Here is a 7,928-nt window from a genome sequence, read left to right as displayed (position 1 = left end):
GAAATAAAGGGGCAGTCCATTCTGTACTGAGCACCGGATGTTAGCTCAGTGTGTGTCATGTGACCCGTACTGGAAGTACATGGGTGGAGTTTGATTCTCACTGCTGTTGAGTGCAGACATGTTTCTCTGTACTGCTGTAAGAGACAGAAATAAAGGAATGTAAATAGATTTCTGTCTGCTTCTTTCCCCTCCCTGGGGATACCAAAGGAGAGAGAGAAGGAACGGTGTGTTCTTCTCACATCTGGGAAGGATCGCCGAGACCTTGCCTGTAAATCTGCCGGGAATCGCAGCAGGGAGGTCGACAAGGAATTCCTGCCGGTGCCTACGTTGTGGCACATTCCTCTGACCCAGGCAGAATTCCAACAGCCACCCCACTTGCTTTGCTCACCAGCCCCTCCTACTCCATTGCCCTCCCCCCACATGACCAATGCCCTTCACCACTTGCCCCAATCTCCCCCCACAACCTCAAGCCACACCCCATTATAAGAGAGGGTCCAGTGTTTCACAAAGTGGCTGGCTAAAGTGCTGTGTGAAGCCCCCCCCCCCCCCCCGTTAAACCTCACTGCAGGAGACATCTTCGTATCTATATAAGAAGATATAAGAACAGTTCTCTCTTGATTTCTATGGAGACAGTAGAGTATGAAACATTTTTTTAAAAAAAAAGTATAATCTAACCACTGGGTTAATTATTCCGAACGAAAGGAGTATAAAAACAGTGCACACCGAGACAAATTAAGAGAAACACAGCATATGAGCAAATATGTATTTGTGATTTCATAGCAGTTACCTGATTCTATTATAGTCTTATATTTAATAAAGCAAAGAATAAACAAAACAATTAGGGAAATAATTCGGGTTACCTTAGGCCGCTGTAACTGCTATCATGGCTGAATTACTGAATGCAATAGCTTTAAGAATTTCAATGCTTTCCTTTGGAGTAAGTCTCTTTTTCACCATGCTATTTAAATAAGGGCTGAATGGTCAAAATGTCCCCCACCCCACTGTAACATATTCCCTCCCAGGTGGACAGAAATCCCAGAGGGAGGGAGGGGGATCTGCACAGTTGTGAACGGAGCTCACCCTGTTGTGGGGATTCGAACCCACAATGGAGTGAGCTCCCATTGTTTGGTCTCTGCTCCTGCCAACCTAGCAGTTTGAAAGCACAAAAGTAGTGCAGTTCAATTAAATATTGTTTGGCACTCAGACTGAAAAATTCCTTAGCAGGATTGGAGATTGGGAAAGATTATTCATGTAAAATATTTTGATTTTAAATAAAATAAACATAAATTGAAGATAGTACAGAGCTTTATTCACAAAACAGCATAACAAGTACTAGTTACCTCAACAGAAACACCTTTATTATATGGCTGTACTAGAAAATAACCTCATTTTGAAGGTGAACAGCTGGCAAATCCTTCAAGTTCACTTGAGGGTTTTTTAAAAAGAGGAAAAAAATCAGTGAGGAGACACAGGGAAAGCAAATAGGTTAATGTCTGAATAAATCCAATTTTCTATTTCCTAAACCCTTAGATAATTGAATAGTTTGAGTGCTAGCCTGAGACTTAAACAGCTCTGCATTCAAACTTTATTCTTAATGCAAATGTTAATTTAGCAAAGGCACTACATGGCATACAGAGACATAGCTGAGCACAGAGTTCAAGGAGGGAGCACAAAGCCTTTGAACACTTTCAGGAATGCTCAGTTGCCTGTATGCCACATCTTGCACCAGACAAACCTGTCAAGCTTTAATGAAGATATGGTGAAAGCTGCCATGACCACTGGTCTGTCTAGATTAGCTTCCCCTGCTCCCCGCCATGAAGGCGCCTTTCTCTGCTGGTCCTTCAGTTCATTTCTGCCTTCACTCAAAGCAGAACCCACCTGCCTCCTCTCCACTGTGTTGTTATTCTTCCAACTCAGGCTGGTTGTTTTTCTTCTTTCTGTTGTTATCCTCCCGCCCCACTGCCCTTTATGTGTTGTTTTATTCATCTGTTAAAACGAAACACAAAAACATTCTCCATTTTTTTACTTATGTGTCACTCTTCAGGCTCGCTCTGCTATGGCTCCCATGGAGAGGGGGAGAGCTTCCAACCCCAATTTTGATTTGATATTTGTATTCTTCTTTCCAAGCAGCAAATGTTGAGCTCAAAGTGGCTCACAATAATAATGACAACACTACAAAGTACAAGAAATATTGCAATCGCTATACTATCAAACACACTAGTGTATAAATAAAGCAAACAGCAGCAGCAAGTGCATCAGAACAATTAATACAATTCAATAAAGTTATAATAACTCACAGCATTGCAAGGATACTTCCTAATCAAATGGAACCTTCCTCCAGAACATGAAAAAACTTTTAGCTAAATACTTTCATAATTAAGCAATCCTACTGCCTCAAGCAATTTGCTACTCTGTTAAAAAGAATCATCTGTAGAGAAGTTCGATTTTGGCAAAGTGCACCAGTGGCAGATACTGCCAGAAGTATCCCTGAAGCTATTTTATAATATGGGGCTGGTGAGAACATTAGAAACAGCTGGTGCATTATAGTACAAAGTCAAAATGAAAGCTTCTGTGGTCCATTAATCATCAAATCCAATTGGACTAACCTGAGCATAATGTCAGAGGGAATCATGATCTTCATCAGTGGAAAAGGCACCATGATTGTTCATCTTGGTCACTCCTCTCATATCAATCACAGACTGTCTCAGCTTTAGCCAGGGGCATGATAATAGGATCATAGGACTCAGCGACACTCGTCAATTATATAGTTATAACTGCGTTATAAATGATGCGGCACCAGATGGCACTTTAGAGCTGTGATCCGTCGCCAATGGGATTATCCATTAAGAGCTTTTATAACGTGTTTTCTGTAGCATTTTAAAATGTGTATAGATCCAGCCACTGATTCATAGAATGGTAGAGTTGGAAGAGACCCCAAGAGCCATCTAGTCCAACCCCCTGCAATGCAGGAATCTCTGCTTAAAATGCTTAAAGTCCTCCGAGGAAGGAAAATCCACAAACTCCCGAGGGATCTTGTCATTGTCCCCTTCTGGTGAGGTACCAGGGCAGAGGGAGCAGGCAGAGTGCTCTCTGGCAGATCTCAATTGTTGTGGCTGTTGCTACAACCAGGATTTATAGTTGCATTGCGCCATCTTGCCCTCCACAGTCCTAGATCTCGTCCAGCAAGTGAAACTGCCCAGGACACCACTGCCCAGCTCCAGAGGCGCTCCAGGGGACTCCCTCCACTGTCACCCATCCTGTTACCTCTGCAGCCTAGGTATCAACTAATCTGTCCATATCTTAACTGGTTAATTACCATGCATCAGTTCTCTATGTCAGTTTGTCATTTTTTTCTTTTTTAAAAATAGTTCTCACAACAATGTGCACATTTCTCTTAATATATAAATATGCATTTTTTGCAACACATTTTTGCAAGCAATTTCTCTAATATAATGCATTTATGTATGTAATTTTCACAAATATATTCATTTTTATGGAAGCTTTCCCCTAATACCTAAGCATTGTGTGCACTATTCAGTTAGAGAGTTGCATTACCAAAATTTGGAGAATTTTGAAGGATAGCTGTGTTCTGGTTTGCATATTGTTTCAGAAAGTCCAGATTAGGTAGGTTAGCATTAAAAATTGACTAGAACTTAATTTCCCACCCAACCTCACCCCACCCTGTTCTTACTCTCCTGTCCTTCTCCTCTTGCTAGATCTTTCTCTCAGTTCCACTTTGAGTCTCCCTCCAGCTGCTCCTGCTTCTCCCACCTGATGGAAGTGCCATTACGTATATTTTTAAAAGTGGGGTATATATATCTCCCACTTTTAAAAATATAAGCATTTAATTCATTAAAAATCCCTGTGGCTTTTCAGGCTTAATAGGAGGGAAGTGACCATGGCCCGTAGCAAGTGATGGGGGAGACCTTCGCCTCTTAAGATCCTGGAGAGTTCTGACAGCTAATGGATAAAGTGCAAACTGATATAAGGCCCTTTCCTCTGTTCTTAAGTGCATTTTCGAATATTCAAAGGAGCATTCTTTCAGATTTTACCCATCAGACAAATGATAGCTTCTGGCAAAAAAAACCTGACCTTGTCTCTCTCAGACAATGCAGAACAGCTGAAGGGGAGACTGCTGTAAGCATAACTTTCTGTAGAACTACTTCAGCTGTGCCTGCGTGAATTAGTCTGTCTCTTTTACAAGTTGCTGTTGTGGCGGTTATTATTATTAATCACCTTCTACACAGACATCTCAAGGCAATGTGCAAAAAACCAGCAAAAACAAAAACAAACCCAGTTAAAAAAAAACACAAAAATAAAATACAGTTAAAACAAAACTGAAACAATAAAAAAATAAGCACACATGGCAAAGACCCATTTATACGGATGGGAAGACCTCTAAAAAAAAGGTCACAGAAAATCATAAAAATGCAGAAAAAAACCCACAAGCTTCCAGATTCTTGAAACCCCCTCCCCAACTGTTCCCCCAGCCACCCAGCACACAGAAATTCAAATCCAGAATTTTTTTAAAAAAACAGCAGAGTGGCCCAATCGTCACAGAAAATCATAAAAATGCAGAAAAAAAACACAAGCTTCCAGATTCTTGCAAACCCCTCCCCAACACCAAGTCCTTGAATTCCAAACACCCCAACCCAAAATCCAACCCCCCCCAAAAAAAGTTTTAAAAGCTTAACTTACCAAATGGCTGCAAAAGAAGTTTTGGAAAAGCTTCAAAAATCACCAAAGTCTTTAAAAACCTCAAAAAAGGCTACTATGTACACTGCGTTCTACGAGTTGCTCCTTGAAGTCAAGTCGCAACTGTATTAATGGTGTTAAGAAAAAGGAAACAAACTTGCAAGACGTTTTCGTCTTGCGAAGCAAGCCCATAGGGAAATTCGTCTTGCGAAGCAGCTCATAAAACGGAAAACCCTTTCGTCTAGCGAGTTTTCCGTCTTGCGAGGCATTCATCTTGCGGGGCACCACTGTAAATGGGACTCTGTTTTTGCACCTACACACACAAACCAGTTTCAATTGTTGTCTAAGACATGGACGAAAAAGGAACAGCGGGACATTCCAGGATCAAGTCAGAAACTGGGATGGCTTCTGTAATACCAGGACTGTCCCTGGAAAATCAGAACACTTGAACGGTCTCTTGTCTATGAAGTTTAGTGGAGGTTAGTATTTGCAGACTATATGTCTTGCAGGGAACTATAGCGAATACAAAAGAAGGGGAAAAGGTGCTTTTGCAGCTAAAGCTGCAACAAGAAGGCAGATTCTTTGTTTAAATATTATGTGAATTGATGACTCATCTCTGAGTCTCTCTCAAATGCTGCCAGCATAAGAAGCAACTTTTGCTTTTCTGAATCTTAGGACTAGAGAGAAAATAGTTCTTCGAATATGTTAACAAGTAAGAACTTGAAGAAAACTGAACCACACTGCTAGTTGTTTAAGAGCAATGTGTTGATTTGTAATATTGTGTGTGTGTGTAACAAGCTTAAAGATAGGTAAAGGTACCGGTGCCCTTGCGGGCCAGTCGTGTCCAACTCTAGGGTTGTGCACCCATCTCACTTAAGAGGCCGGGGGCCAGCGCTGTCCAGAGACACTTCCGGGTCATGTGGCTAGCGTGACGAAGCTGCTCTGGCGAACCAGCACCAGCGCAGCACACGGAAATGCCGTTTACCTTCCCGCTATAAAGCGGTACCTATTTATCTACTTGCACTTAGGGGTGCTTTCGAACTGCTAGGTGGGCAGGAGCTGCGACCGAAAGACGGGAGCTCACCTCGCCGCAATCGGCAAGCCCTCGGCGCTGAGGTTTTACCTACAACGCCACCCGCGTCCCGAGCTTAAAGATAGTTTGCAGTAAAACTTTGGAACACCTTTTTTGATGTGGAGAACGTATTTATTCCTATTTTGCACAAGGTCCAGATCAGGAATTCTGCTTCACATAACTCTAGCTAGTGTTTTTTTTCTGGGGGGACGCAGGGGTATGCATATATTCCTGAACATTTTGTGAATCTAAGTTTGGCCGCATGGAGGGGCAGTATACCAATATGAGTAGGAAAATGAGAGCACCCCTAAACATTTTTTAAGGAAAAAAAGCACTGACTGTAACACATTGTTCCAATGTTATTGGAGAATTCGGGAGTTGCGGATAGGCAAATTGTGTGGAAATTCTTGTGTGGAAATAGGATTGTTTCCGGTCTGGACCCTGGAGGGAATATCTTCTGAGGAACCAACTTGGGATCTTGCAGAAACCCTGAAGTTCACTCTGTGACCCTGGACAAGTCAGGTTGACAGGAGAATAAACCTAGGTGGGTGGGTTTGTGTATGTGGACTACATGGTGCCCTGATTCCCCTGGCGGAAAGGTGAGATTAAAATGTAATAAAGAAATAGCACTGAAATCTTGTCAGCCGTGTGGCTTGTTACCTGAGGCACAGTGTGTGAAGAATGAAGACAAGCAAAATTGGAGAGGTTTGTTTTAAATCCCCACATTATCTTTCATGGCTCCCATAGGAACTGGTCTTGTAACTCCAAGGCTGCTGTGTCATACTGTGAAGATAGATCTGCCATCCCAGCCACTTACAAACCTCTTTTAGCTAATCCTATACAAGTGGATAATTATTAAAGCTGCAAGAAGTTTATAAATCCAGTGATTTATTGCTGTGCTAATCTCTATAAATAGCTGATGCAGCTGCAGTGTACATAATTTTTTCCACCTTCCTGCTGACAGTTGTAAGGCCAGGATTAGACCCCAGTCCTGGAGCCACATGGGAATAAAAAAACTGGGTATGTGTCTCCTTGTTTATGCCTCAGTCTGTTTCAACAATACATTTTTTGTGAATAATCAAATTTGATCTTATGGTTTAACCAGATATACTTGTAATCCAGAGTTATGATCTCACTAATGGTTTCTCACCATCCTGAAAAAAAATGACAAGTGGAATGCTGCAGGGTTCTGTCCTGGGCACGTTGTTGTTCAATATCTTTGTAAACAACTTGGATGAAGGAACTGATGGCATGTTCACCAATTTCTCAGATGACACCAAACTGGGAGAGATAGATAATGCCACAGAAGACAAAATCAGCATTCAAAATGACCTTAACGGATAGAGAACTGGGCGCAAGCTAACAAAATGAATTTCAGCGAAGACAAATGTAAGGTTCTGCACTTAGGCAGGAAGAACCAGATGCACATATATAGGATGGGGGACAATTGGCTTACTAGCAGTACATGTGAAAAGGATCTAGGGGTCTTGGTGGACCACAAGCTGAACATGAGTCCACAGTGTGATGCAAAAGTATAACCACTCTATTCTGCCTTGGCTAGTCCACACCTGAAATACTGTGCTCACTTCTGGGCACCACAGTTTAAGAATGATGTTGACAAGCTAGAATAATAATAATAATAATAATAATAATAATAATAATAATAATAATTTATTATTTATACCCCGCCCATCTGGCTGGGCCTCCCCAGCCACTCTGGGCAGCTTCCATAGAAACCAAAAATACAGTAAAATATGACACGTTAAAAACTTCCCTGAACAGGGCTGCCTTAAGATGTCTTCTGAATGTCAGGTAGTTGTTTATCGCTTTGACATCTCGTGGGAGGGCGTTCCACAGGGCGGGCGCCACTACCGAGAAGGCCCTCTGCCTGGTTCCCTGAAGCTTTGCATCTCGCAATGAGGGAACCGCCAGAAGGCCCTCGGCGCTGGACCTCAGCGTCCGGGCAGAACGATGGGGGTGGAGACGCTCCTTCAGGTATACTGGACCGAGGCCGTTTAGGGCTTTAAAGGTCAGCACCAACACTTTGAATTGTGCTCGGAAACATACTGGGAGCCAATGTAGGTCTTTCAAGAAGGTGTTATATGGTCTCGGCGGCCGCCCCCAGTCACCAGTCTAGTCTAGCCGCCGCATTCTGGATTAG

The 7,928-nt window shown here is 42.5% G+C and overlaps 1 long non-coding RNA gene across 1 annotated transcript; it reads right to left on the bottom strand.

Annotated features, from left to right (window-relative positions):
• Positions 1 to 1,287: 1,287 nt before the first annotated feature.
• LOC310828715 lies at positions 1,288 to 3,317 on the bottom strand. Its single transcript, XR_014557084.1, has 2 exons — positions 2,607 to 3,317; positions 1,288 to 2,172 (listed from the first exon to the last, which is right to left on the bottom strand). It is a non-coding gene; the product is annotated as an uncharacterized lncRNA (long non-coding RNA).
• Positions 3,318 to 7,928: the final 4,611 nt, after the last annotated feature.

This window comes from Podarcis gaigeae (genome assembly GCF_964106915.1).
Source record: "Podarcis gaigeae genome assembly, chromosome: 12".
Taxonomy (NCBI): domain Eukaryota; kingdom Metazoa; phylum Chordata; class Lepidosauria; order Squamata; family Lacertidae; genus Podarcis; species Podarcis gaigeae.
The sequence above is the reverse complement of the archived record's forward strand: the minus strand, read 5'-3'. Positions and strand labels throughout refer to the sequence as shown.